Here is a 14,214-nt window from a genome sequence, read left to right as displayed (position 1 = left end):
ATGAATAATTATATTTATACAACTAAATAAGAATTGAGAAACAAAGTCTCAGCAACATATAGCCCAATAAGTAGATTTGAAGACAAGAGTGGACATCTATGTAGTACCAGATACTTATTGTGGAAGGGGTGATGTTGATTCAGGAAATATACCAGGCTATTGGGACCAATCTTCCTGCCGACAACAACTTAAAATGAAGGATTAAAAAAAAATCTTAAATGCATAGAAGAGATGACAAAGTAAGTAATTATTATGATATAAACTATGATAAAGTAAGATTCCAGATAAATCAACAATATCAGTTTTGATACATTTTGTGAGATACAAAAAAACCAGCCTAGAACTCTAAGAGTCTACCTACTGTTCTTTCAAAACATACACCCCCTAAAGACTGGAAAGATATTTTCTATGCTGTTGAATGATTAAAGGAAAATATGTTCCAGAGAAATTGGAGCCAAAAGCTGGCCTTTCCAGTCCCAATTTATGATACCTGTGGGATCCAATTAAAACTTCAAGTTATATAATTAGATTAAATTGATACCTGGTTGGATATGCCTCTATTTACTTGGCAGAAGCAAGTGTGTTCTCTCTGGAAAAATAAATACCTCTATCCTAGATTCTCCAAAAGCCCTACAAATATTTTTAGCAGCCTATGGTAAAAAAAAATAAAAATAAAAATAAAAATAAAAAAACCCATGAATGCACGTAAACACGGAACCATAACAAAAACCAGCAGTAACAACAGGTAACAGAAGCAATCTGATGTATTATTCAGAGATTTGGATAACCAGCCACAGTTTAACTTAAAAAAAAATCCATTCTGTACTTAAAGAAATGAAAGCTGCCTTAAAAGAAGTAGGATACTATGAAACTTCAGCTCCTAGATGAGAGAAAGAATCAAACAGACTTTCTAGGACATTCAAAAGACTAATGAAAGTTAAAGCAAACTGTCCAGGTTCTAACAGCAGTATATAGACATAGCTAAGGAGGCACTTGGAAAACTGAAGAACAGGTCAGAAGCAATTACTCAGACATCAGAGAGAGACAAGTACAAAGAAAATATGGAAGAAGTATTAAGAAATATGGACCAGAAAGTCTATCTTTTTTTTAATATTGCAAATGTTGAAGGGGAGAGACCAGGACAAAGGCAATTGTTTCAGGATATAGTAAGAAGAAACAATGGCCAGAAACTGAATTTGTTATAAGCAAATAATTAGTAAGGAAAATTACAGTGACTATTTTAGATAGAAGGAAAATAGTCACAGAGAGAAGAAACTTAAGAGTTCAAGTTATCTCAGGTGGAAGACATGGAATGCAAAAGAAAATGGATAAAAATCTGGTAAACATGAAGGGTACATTTATCAATGGAAATACAGTTTGGAGTTAAAAATAGTTTAGTATGTTAATATGTATTAGAGAAGATACATACAACTTGAGTGAAAGGCAAAGGGAGTTATATTGCTCAGTAATTGTTACGGTTCAGGAGGATAAATGTGCTGATTGCCTATGATGTTGATAATTTTAAAAGGCATGGTGTGATTTCTGGAGTGATTACTAAAAGAACAGAAATAGCTTTCATAACTTCAAAACATATAAAAAGAAAACAACTGAATCAAAAAAAAATTTGAAAGAAGGTAAGGAGGTAGAGAAAAAGAAGCAAAGAATTAGGTGAGAGAAAAAGAAAACACAAAATGTGCTTCAAATTCATTGTTTTCTACTTTAGATTTCATTATTACCTTTTTCCATATAGTTCAGGTTTGTTTTATTATTCTCATTTTAATCTCTTGAATGAAACATACAATCTTTCACTTTAATACATTCTTGCTAATTAGTAAAGAAAAAAGTGTTACTTTGAAAAAATGATTATTTTTTAAGAAATATAATTACAGTTTTGATTTTTCTTATTCTGTCAGTTATTTATTCTTACTGTTTTAAATTTGTCCCAAATGAATATTTTATTAACTGCAAGGTTAAAGTTATATTACGTTCTAGAAAATATCTTGTATGGTTTCTGCTTTTTATAATGTTTTGACTTTTTTCATAACCAAATATGCAATATATTTTTATAAAAGTCCTAGAACAAGCTGTGCACTACATACGGTGTGAATTTTAAATGCTGTTATTATCACTGCTATGTAATTGGACTTACTAATTCTATTATTGACATTTTGAGCAACATATAACTGAATCCCACCTCTGTTCTCATTTGCTTTCTCCTTGATTTCTATCCATTTAAAAAAAATTCACATATTTATATGTGCTTTTATGATTTACAGAAAGATTTTTGGTTTTTATACTTTTCATGAGTTGTTTACTTTATTAATTTCACCGAGCCTATTTTTAGAGAATATTAAATAAATGGTAAGCCTGTTATTAAAGTGTAATAACCTGCTAAACATGACTCCTAATGAAGGAGGACAGAGTGAAACAGGGTAATAATAATTAAGCCAAGTGTGCGGGGCACCTCCCATGCCCCTCTAGAGCTACAATCCACTCTACCCTGCACTCTGAGAGGCTGACTATGTGCATTCCCTGTGCCTCTCTTTGGTCCCCCGACTTCAGTTCATTCCTGCCCAGTGGGAAGCACCAAACGGAGATCAGACAAAGGAACAAAGTGAAATGGAAGGTGTCCTTCAGGGTTGCCTCCTGGTGGCTCCATCCTGATGGAAGAGTCACAGCTACTCTCCAAGCAGCCTTCCCTGTGTATCTCCCCTCCCTTCTTCTTCCCTTGAGGCTGGAGAGTGTTTATTTTGAATGGCTGTTCCCAGCACAGCGTCACTACAATACCCTTGGAGGTTTCCTCACACTATGACCACAGCTTTTGTACATAGCACCTTTAAAAACAGAACTTCTCTTCAAACCTTGGATGTACCATCTCTTTCTGGCTGGGACTGATGGATATACCAGGACGTTTTCCTGCAAATGACTGGGCCTCATGGAAACTGTATGACTCTTAGCCATCAGCTTCTTGGTACTCAATCAGTTCGTTTGCTGAGAAAATGTTTGATCCAAACCCACCATCTAGAGCTTTCTTTTTATTACGGGGAATTAAACAGTCACTCCCACTTTTAGATGGATTCTAAATTTGGGTATTACCATTATCTCAAACACGTATGTTTTCTAAACAACCTTAATTCTTTTTTATGGTGTTTCTGTGTTAAATTATATGAAAAAAAAAGTTATTGTATATCAAAGATCAACATTTAGCAAGGTCTGGGGAAAGAGATTTGCCATTTAAAGCCTCCAGTTAAGGAATCAGAAAGAATACGGTGGGGGAAATAATGGGTCAAGAGGAAAGAAAGCAATGAGAGAGAAATTTCAAAAAAAGGTTCTAAGTATTGAAGGAAAGGAAGAACTTGTTAATGCAAGATAAAGAAAGTCCATAGAAAGAACTGCTGAAGATGGATAGCTGCTTTTAACAAAGTGAACAAACAATTTAAAGCATGAACAGGAAGAGATTATTTTTTTTCAAGGGCAATATCATTAGTATTCAAAACCTAAAATGAAATGAGCACCAAGGCAGCTCAACTAATTATGAGTAGGACTGATTCTGATTGGGAAAATGTTTTTTATTAGATAATTTAGAAACAAGTAAGTTACCCATGTACTGATAAGTAAAAGATACACCAAGGACTCCTTGCTCTGATTTTTAAAAACAAAAGAGATTTCCTTTTAGAACCCATATTTATAGGCTTTATGCTTCACAAACACTTACAGAAATTTACATTTGAAGGGGAATCTAACAAACTGGAACAAATGACAAGTGTTTTGGTTTTATTATTTTTTTTCTTTTTTGTACATAGTAGAAAGGCAATTTGATTATTTCATGTAGCTTTAAATCTAGGATAAATGAGATAATAAATGCATGTGGAAATTAGCAATCTGAAATTCGGTATTTTCAAAATATATTATCCCAACATTGTGTAGGTATGTTTTGGTGAACATAACAGACACTAAAAAAGTACTTTTTCTTAAATAGTTATAAGGACTTATATTTGACAATGTCTCCAGTAATTGAATAAATCAGCCTGAAACAGAAACAGCTCTGTGCCTGCCTTCCTCATGTTAGGCCACAGCGAACCAGGACGCCAATGTTTATTTTTCAATCGCACATCCATTTCATTGATAAGCAGGATGATTTTCGTGGATAAAGTCTGTACACTAGATGTTTAAAATTGTTATTTTTTTTAAAGGGGATTCTTTTGTTGTTGTTGTTCTTAAAATATTTAGAGAAAATACACCCTGACCACATTAAATTTAAAAGTATGTCTCTATCAAAGGCCAGCTTACAACAATTTTAGAAACTTATTAAGGTAATTAAGAACAATTATATGACATTTTAACCAATTTCTAGATAAGGGCCAGCAAGGATCATTTGTCTCTGAAAAATTTAGACACGTGCATGCAAAGGTGTTTCTTGTGTAGGTACGTGTGTGTGTACACCCTCATTTGGGTATGCTTACAGACATTCTTGCCTGAATTACAGGAGGAGGGGACTAATAAAAAGAGATGGGATTATAGAAAAGACACGGTGAAAAGTGAGGCTCTGAAATCAAAATGGGAAAATGGTGGGGGGGGGGCCTGTGGAATAAATGAACTTTCTTGTATGTTGTACTCTTAAATGGAGATAGGGATGGATCGTGCTTTGGTTACATCATTATCATTACTACAGATTGTAGTTTTAGCCTCAGCCACGCAGTATATTTTGATTGCCTTCCCTTTTTTGTATTCATTTGCATTTTTCTAGTGTTCACAAAAGCTTAGTATATTTTCACTGAGCTGTGTAAGTGTTCCAGGTAGGTTTTCTCCCAACTTTCAATGGTCATAAAAATTTTCTCAAAATTATCAAAAGCACAAATGTGACTGGTTTGTTTATTTCCTGGAAGCATGAGTCCTGAAGTTATCAACCTCCCTGCTCCAAACATATCAGTGGCTCCTGAGGTCTGTCTCACAGATGTGTTTTGGGAGTTTATGTTTCCATTATTCAAGAAAATCCCTTTGCCATTTTTCTGTTGGATCCACTTTTTCCTGTGTGTATTATCCTCCCAAGTCTTAGTTGTGTCTTGTTTTCATGGAGCATATATACCTCCAGGAACTTCTGGGAAAAGCGTACGTTTTGAAGGAGGAGGAGGTTTTGAGGAAGTTTTGAAATGCCACATGTCTATAATACCTTTATAGTCCTTTATATTTATGGATAATTTAGCTAATGTACAATTCTAAATTCCCTCAGAATTTTAAAGGCATTATTTTTTAATTCTCATGTGCAGCATTTCTCTTAAGTTAATATGATTTTGATTTTTTTAATGATATGTATTTTTTATTTTTTATTTTTGATTCCTTCATATTGTGATCTTTTTGTTATTCTTGGCTCTCGATGGAAGCTCTCAGAAACTACTCTTGATCTTGGTGTTCTGACAACTCTTGGTTTATGCACCTTTGTATGTACCTTTTAAAATTCATTTTATTGGGTTCTACATGGATCCATTCAATTCTGAGAAATAGTCTTATTATTTTTAAATCATCTATCCCCTCTCCCTTTTTCTTTTTCTATAAATTCTATGATTAGATATTAGATCTCCAAGGCTGAGCTTTTTTTCTTATATTTTTTTCATACATTTTTGTCTCTCTTCTCTTTCCTCCACCTTCTCCATACTCTGTTTTGTGGAATTTTTTAGAGACCTTTTCATTACAAATGAGTCATGATGGTAAATATTTAACAACCAGCTCTGTGACAAAATGTATGCATATCGATGTGCATGCATGCATGTTTGATATAACTTTTACTGATATAAATGATGTGTGGTATGCATATTACAAATAATAAAATATAAAATATCTTAATTTTGAATTCCAAATAGCAATCGATTCTCACAGAATTTTTGAGGCTTATATTTGTATCAAATCTATGGTTATAATTTTTAAAACATTGTTCTGATATGAATGTTGTTTGATATATTCATTTACTTTAATAAGTAAAACAAAATGAAACGGTAAAGATATATGTTGGGAGCCTCATTCATCAATGACATGAGGAACTTTTTTGTTGAACTAGGAAATTCTTTTCAAATATTAGAAAAATAGTTCAATTTTTCATGTTACTCATAATGTGAAACATGACAAATTTTAAGTGTAATCTACATTTGTAACATTTTATCTATCTTTTCAAAAATGTAGACATTCTACAAAACAATAAATCATGTCAAGATTTATATCATTTGCCAATTTCTTTGACATAATTATTCCCCCTAGGGCCAACTTCAAGCCACCAACCTGAGATCAATGAATAGGTATGTGGAAAGGGATGTGCTTTAATTCATTATTAGCAGCATTTCCTATATACTAATACAATTGATCCAAATACCATCGAGAGCAAAATATAATAAAATGATTAGGAAGATATGAATTTAGAATATCTTTTATTTCTAAATATAATTTATTTAACTTTAAGTTTATAAATGAGCATTTAACCACAGCTCACAAAATATCACAAAGATTTAAGGAGTGGCTCTCACGAACTGGTACAGCTGTCTCCAGCACAGCACTGATACCAATGTTTTTCTTTTTTTATTTTTTAATCATTTCAATTCCAAGAGCTATTAGGTGCTTTCTATATGTTCCTTTATAATAGAATTATTTTCTGTTTTATGCACGTATATTATGTATAACTGCTAATTTTATATAAAATGTATTATATTACTAAATTTTTTGTTCTAGCTATTGTTGCTTTTGTTGTTTCATCTTGCTTGTTTTGTTCTTGGTCTTCCATGCTAGAGATTTTCACCAAGTATCTAGAGATTCTTGTAGGCTCATAGATCAGGGTCTCAGGATCTCTGTGTGCAGGTATAGGGCTTGTTTTCTAAAGGACTTTTTTATAAAGTGATGAGATAGCCAGTTGCCTTTTTCATATGAAGATCTCATTCAGTACAATTCCTTTGAGATCCACCCAAGGTTTTATGTATATCAATAGTTTGTTCCTTTTTATTGTTGTGTGGTGCTCCGTGGCCTGAATGTACCAAGTTTAACCACTGACTCATCGAAAGATAATTGAGTTTGTTTCCAGTTTTTGGCTATTATGAATAAAACTGTTATGAATATTTGTGCACAGATTTTTGCATGAATGTGGGGTTGTATTTCTTTCAGATAACTGCCCAGGAGTGTAACTGCTGGGTCATTTGATAATTACATGTTTATTTTCTTAGGAAACTGCCAAACTGATCTCCAGAGGGGCTATACCATTTTACATTTCTACCAACAATATGTTTCTCAGCATCCTCACCAGCATTTGGTGTATCAGTATTGTTTTAATTATTATTTTAGCTATTCTGATAGGTGAGTAGTGATATCTCTTAAAGTTTATACTTTGGCCTTAATTTGCATTTACTTAATGGCGAGGTTTAACATCTTTCATGTGCTCATTTGCCATCTGTATATTCTCTAGTAAAATGTTTGTTCATGTATGTTGCCCATTTTTTATTTGGATTTGTTTTTCCTATTGAGTTTTTAGGGTTTATTATATACTCTAGATACTAGTCTTTTGTCTTATATGTAGTTTGCAAATATTTTCTCCCAGTCTATGGCTTGTCTTTTCATCCTCTTCAAAGGGTCTTTTGCAGAACCAAACTTTTTTAGCTGATAGGTTTTCATTTAAAAGTACATAGATTCCAGTTTCTCTTTAGTGTAGTAAGACCTGGCAACACTGGGCCGAGACTAAGCCCGGCACCAACAGAAACAGTTAACTCATGTCTGCCCCAGATACGAGAAAAGAGGAGAGTGGCCCCCTTCACCAAAACCCTATTTCCTACTTGAATCCTAATGGGTTATTTCAGTTCACAACCCCAAATCCTGCAGTTTACAGGGCCTATACATAGAAGGCAAAGAAATTGATGAAGTGTTCTTGTTCGTAGTATCACTATTAGACATTGTCATATGAATTAAAATGAGCTGTATTAATCCCAAAATAAGAGAATATAAGTTATGGAAATGAAGGTTAAATAAATAATACAGAGAAAAAGAAATATGTTTAAATATCTAAAGATTTTTCATCTAGGCCACTCAGTAAAATTTTAACATTACCTACTATGCTACCATATTACTGCTTTTTAAAAGTCTGCTTTCATTTATACCATTATTCTATTGTTATTTAATCTCTTATTCACTTTGTTATTTGGTGTTGATGGTTTTTAAATCCATTACTCCTACTGAGTGGTTCTTCCAGAAGTCAACACATGTATATTCAATTTGTCATATTTAACAAAGAATGCCCAATTTCTCTTCTATTTATTTTAATCTGGCTTTTATCAACACTACTTAAACTGATTTTTTTTTAAATCACCAATAAAGTATCTATTGCCAAATCCAATGGACACTTCTTTGTCTCCAATTCCCTCAAATTTCTAGGGATATTTAGCACAATTAACTATTATTTTCTCTCTTAAAGTTTGTACTTGACTTATGTGACTTTTTTCCAATTTTCTTGCTGACTCCTTCTACTCTAAATACTGTTGAACTGTTCTTCTTTGGGAAATATTCTGCTCCCTATTCTTTTCTTTTTCTTTGGAGATCTAATTCACACCAATTCGCAGCAAGTACAATAGTGATGACACAAATCTCCAGCCCCATACCTCTTCTCTGAGCTCTGAATTTACTTGGTATCTCCAAACTGTATCACCTGAAGTGCTTAATGATACTCTTTTATCTTCCATTCACCTTCATCCCAGTCAACAGACTTCACCTCTCGAATCTAAAACCTGACAATCCTGATTCCTCTTTCTCTGTTAACTCCCACATTCAATTCATCAGCAAGTTCTATTGACGATGTTTCCAAATACATAACTCAAGTCTATTCATCTCTTACCCAGGTTCTTGCAAGCTGTTGCCAAATACTTATTATGATTTCATCTTTCTCCCGTACCCACAATTCATTTCTTCCATAATAGCATATGTGTTCCTAAAATGTTCCTTAACATGATTTACAAAACAGAATGATTTAGCTAATCTTTAGCTAGCCCCCCAAACTCATTTCCTTTGTGCCTTAATTTTCAGGCATAGCTACCTTCATTTTGGCTCTTAAACACGACAGGGTGTCTTCTTAAGGATTCTGTATATGGACTTTATTTCTTCTATTTTCTTTGTATATAATTCTCTTTTCCTCACTATTAGAAAGACTATAATCATTTTATCTTTCAAATAGTAAGTACTCTTAGTCAAAGAAACTACTTCCAAACATCTTTTATTTTAATTTATGGCATTTATCATAACTTAAAATCATTCTATTAATATGATGGTTAACGAAAAACTTTTCCAGTTAAAGGTCCATGGATGAAGGAACATTGTCTGCCTAATACCTCTCTGATTTTTCAACAATTAGCCCATTGCTTAACTCACAGTAAGTTATTTTCAAATATAAAATTTAATGAAAAATAGCACTGTTTTGTCATAGATGAACATGCCATTTCTTAATAACATATTCTGTATTCTAGCTATTAAAGAGTAAATCCATGTGATCCTAAAAATTATTTATTGGTAATACCACTCCTCATTAAACAGCTTTTAAGTAGAGGGAAGTCATAATCGACAATATAAAATACTATGGATTACTTGAGCTTTCATTGATCTGTGCTTCTGTTAAATTTTTCATTGGCCCAAATAGCCATAACTGGAAACCAATAGTAGTTGAGAACAAATTTATAATTGTTTATGTCTAGAAAGGAAAACAAACAAATAATGTCTCGGAAAACTTGGCCTAACAGTCAAGTCTACTGTGTTACATTGTGCCTCTAGAGACAGCAAATTATTATCTCCTCTGTAGAAGAAAACTTCAGTGAAGTTCACAGATTTAATTCTTGCAACTACCATCTTTCAGTAGTGACTCTGAAAATGTAAAGAAGGTACTATTTTGAGGTATCAGGTGGAATCATATCCATCAAGTTGGAATGTAGCCTACAGAATCTCTTATTGGTGAACAAATCTAATAATCTTTCAAGATTATCTTATTATCTTTCCTAATATCCAGTCTCTCTATACCAAATGAGTTTTACTATTATCTACACATCAATAAATATTTTATCATCTTTAGGATCATTCTTTGGAAGAATCACTTTTTTCATGTTATCAATGTCTAGTATAAATTCAAGTTAAAAGAGCAATGCCTCAGAGTAGACACATGAGAATCTGTCCCTTACTTTAAGAGTTTAATAATATAATAGTTTGGAGCACAGGAAAACTATGGTCCATGGGCCAAGTCTAGTTCACTGCATATAAATTTTCATTGGAGAAGAACCCACTCTTACTTGTTTCTATAATCTCCATGGCTGTTTCTAGGCTACAACAGCAGAGTTGAGTACTTACAACAGAAACTGTATGGCTCATAACATCTACAACACTATCTGGCCCTTTGCAAAAAATGTTTGCTAATCCCTGGTTTACAACACTAGCCAGGCACCTCACTTGTGTGTGCCTCAGTTTCTTGGGCTTTAACTAAGGGGATGGGCTACGTGACTTCCAAATTCTCTGCCATCTCATGTTCCTTGATCTTATGCTCACTAGTTTAGCTGTGTCTGGCTTTATAGCTCCAGACTGCATTAACATTCATGTCAATAGTATAAATTTATTTTTCTGCTTTTTCCTTTTCTACTATGAACACATTAAATAAATATGGTCTTCTTAGCAGAGCAAACATTAACTGCAACAGGAATGAAGAATCAATATTTTCTGTCTCCATTTTTCATTCTTCACAGAAAGGTAAGAGGGAGATCTCAGGTGAAGATAATAAGTCAAAATTCAGGAAACACTAACAGGTCTACAGTTCTTGTTTATTTTTTTATCTTTAACATCTTTGGCAAAACAGACTGCAATCAAGATGGCACTCAATATCAATATCCATTTATTTTATTTCAGTCTGTAAAGAAATTATCCTTGTTCGTCATAGGTAATATATTTTAGTTATATAAGTATAGAAATTACTTTTAGCAAACCTGTTCCTAAGAGGTGAGATTTTATATACACAAAATGATAAATTAATGAAGCTGACCAGTGATAAGTGGAAGGAGCACTTATAAGATTTCTATATAAAATGTTTGTAAATAAAAGGATCTTGAAATTCATGACAATGCGAAAATGGAACACCAAATTACTGATTTTCAACGTTTTTCTTCCTTTGCACAATTTTCAACTTCAAAAGACAATAAAATCACCCATTAAATTATGATGTAGGAGACTATATTAAAATAATTCTGCACACTTTATATGCATGTGACCCTAAAACAGTTGCTTCTTTGTTTTGTTTTAAATAGTGCTGAATGAATGATTTGAAATCTGGCTTGATTAGATCTGATAGCTGTGGTCCTATGGCCACATGTAAGGACATGTAAGGACATGTAAGGACATGTAAGGACATGTAAGGACATGCCAAACCATGAGGGAACAGCTACACCTCAACAAAGAGCCAAAAGTCAGAGCAAAGATTTCTTAAAGCAAAGTTTAAAAAAAAAAAAAGTTTCTTTAGTGATAGGGAAAAAAGAAGTAACTTTCCTTAGTAGCAACTGATTTAGCATGTCATCTTGACACGTTTTAACTACTTTTTATAGGGGCAAGAGTGTACTCTAAAATTCTTCCTTCTGTGATTGATATTCAAGAGCTAGAACAGGTACCTTCAAATATGAAGGGTTTCTACCAGGAAGACACTGGCTTAACAGAAATGCTACTCAGACTTGTTTGATTCACAGTGTTGCTTTTTGCTCTTCTCACAGTGACTATTTTATCTAGTCTCTTAGTTTATTCTTGGATGAACAATGTTTTCTCTGACAAGCTTTGGATTCCTAAGAGATTAGAGTGATTTAGTGCAGAAGAGATTGGTGCTTTGATGCCCTTAAGAAAGGAAGATGCAGATGTGAATGACCTTAAAGGTCTTTGTCCAAATCAGCTTCTTTCCCCCCTCCTTTTGTTCTTGCAGGAGGAAAATCAGTCATGTCTACACAAATCCCAATTCCATTAACCTTTCAGCTACTGCTGAGACATAGTTGTACTAAGGTCCCTAACATTATATATGTCAAGAATTGGCTGGCATGTCCTTTATAAGTCTCTCTTGTAATATCTTGACTATTTCAGATAGTTCATAGTTCAGTTACCTGAGAATATTAAAGTGCGGTACAATTTTTATTTCTGGAATTAATGTCTGAACTTGAGGTTCACTGGAGGGGTGAAAAGGAACAAAAACACATTCTCTCTCACACACACTTTATATTTAGCTCATTTATGTTATGTTCTTGTAAATTCTCTATGTTGCAAATTCATAGAAAGACAATAAACAGGAGGGAATACTACTCCTGAACTCTCTCTTGGAAATGTGTAAATTGAGTCCTAATATTGCACAGCACATTATAGAAAGTATGAGTGAAGACTCTAGAAACCAGACTGCTTAGCTCCTATGTAAGCCTCACTTTTTTTTTTTTTTTTAAGATTTTTATTTATTTATTTGACAGAGAGACAGACAGCGAGAGAGGGAACACAAGCAGGGGGAGTGGGAGAGGGAGAAGCAGGCTTCCCGCTGAGCAGGGAGCCCGATGCGGGGCTTGATCCCAGGACCCTGAGATCATGACCTGAGCCGAAGGCAGATGCTTAACTACTGAGCCACCCAGGCACCCCAATGAGCCTCACTTTTTATAAAATATGTTACCTTGGGAAAATTAGCTCACTTTTCCATGCATCAGTTTCCTCAAATATGGGGAATGGGACTAAGCCAGACTAATATAGTTATTGTGATGACTAGAATCAATATTTGCCTAGAAATAGTAAACAATCATTAAATGGTATCTATGTTATATTTAAGTATGGATTACCAATAATAAAGACTGATAAAGTTAATATAACTTATTTTTAACAATGGGTAATAAATATCAATTCTAAAAGGATAAAAAGTAAATAGACTAGAATCCAAAGGCAAGATTTTTGAGACCATTCCAAAGTTAATAATATTTCTTAAAATTCAACTAACCATTTTGAATCTGATAATATTGTATTACTACACAGATTACAGAACCCCATACCATACCGGGCTTATAGGGAATGTGCATATCCATCACTGAATAAATGATTGGATGAATTGCAATGGGGGGAATGGAAAGGATTCATGACAGAAGGAAAGCTGACAGAGTAGGTCAGGGAAATATGATTTTTGCAAATATCCTTTAATCTAGTATGTGATCTCTTCTCTCTCTTTTATTATCAGCCTTGTTACTCATGTAGGTCCCATCTTCTCATCTGATACGTTTTGTAAGGACTATTCCCTTAATGAAAGCAAAACAAAACCTCCCATTGCCTGTAGTTCATTCTACCATAATCTCCTTCCTTTGAATACAAAATGATTTAATATTAAGATCAATACTGAACTTTTAACCTCCTAATAACCTTGTTTTCAATCTTAGCAATTTATTGAAATTACTTTCTTCATGAACATTATTTTTCCAAAATCAAATGAAAGTTTTGGAGTTTTACTGTTTGCTTGTGTTTTGTTTTCATCTTTTACCTATCCATGAGTTGTCTTGGCAACAGCTTATCTTGATAATCGATATTCCCAATGTTGATGTTAATGTTATTGTTTCAAGTTAGTCTCTCCTCCTGCAATTATGGTTACTCTTTCTCTCTCATCGTACCACATGTTTTTCCTCCTCTGGAGCCCAAAGTATATGCAGCATCCACCAAGGGTATGAACATAGCAATCAATGTTTTGTTTAACAGATTATTTCCCCTGAGCATTGTATAGCATCCTGTAACTTCATCTGTCATATCTATGCAAAGGACTAGAATGTCCCTGGCCCATTATGAGATCCAGTACACAGTGTGACAGAGTGAGTTAGTGGAGAAAAGAATGTGGCTTTGCTACCCTTAATAAAGGAAGTTGCAGGGGCACCTGGGTGGCTCAGTCAGTTAAGCGTCCAACTCTTGATTTCAGCTCAGGTCATGAGCTCAGGTTTGTGCGATTGAGCCCTCTGCACTGGGCCCTATGCTGAGTGTGGAGCCAGCTGAAGGTTCTCTCTCCTTCTCCTTCTACCCCTACCCCCAACTCAAGCTCACTCTCTCCCTCTAAAAAAAATTAAAAAAAAAAAAAAAAGAAGCTACAGATGCAAATGACCTTAAAAGTCTTTGTTTAAATCAACTTCTTTCTCCCCCCCTTCTTTTCCTGCAGGAATAAAATCAGTCAACAATAATGGGAAGTAA

This window comes from Halichoerus grypus, chromosome 3 (genome assembly GCF_964656455.1).
Source record: "Halichoerus grypus chromosome 3, mHalGry1.hap1.1, whole genome shotgun sequence".
Taxonomy (NCBI): domain Eukaryota; kingdom Metazoa; phylum Chordata; class Mammalia; order Carnivora; family Phocidae; genus Halichoerus; species Halichoerus grypus.
This window is presented reverse-complemented; position numbering follows the sequence as displayed.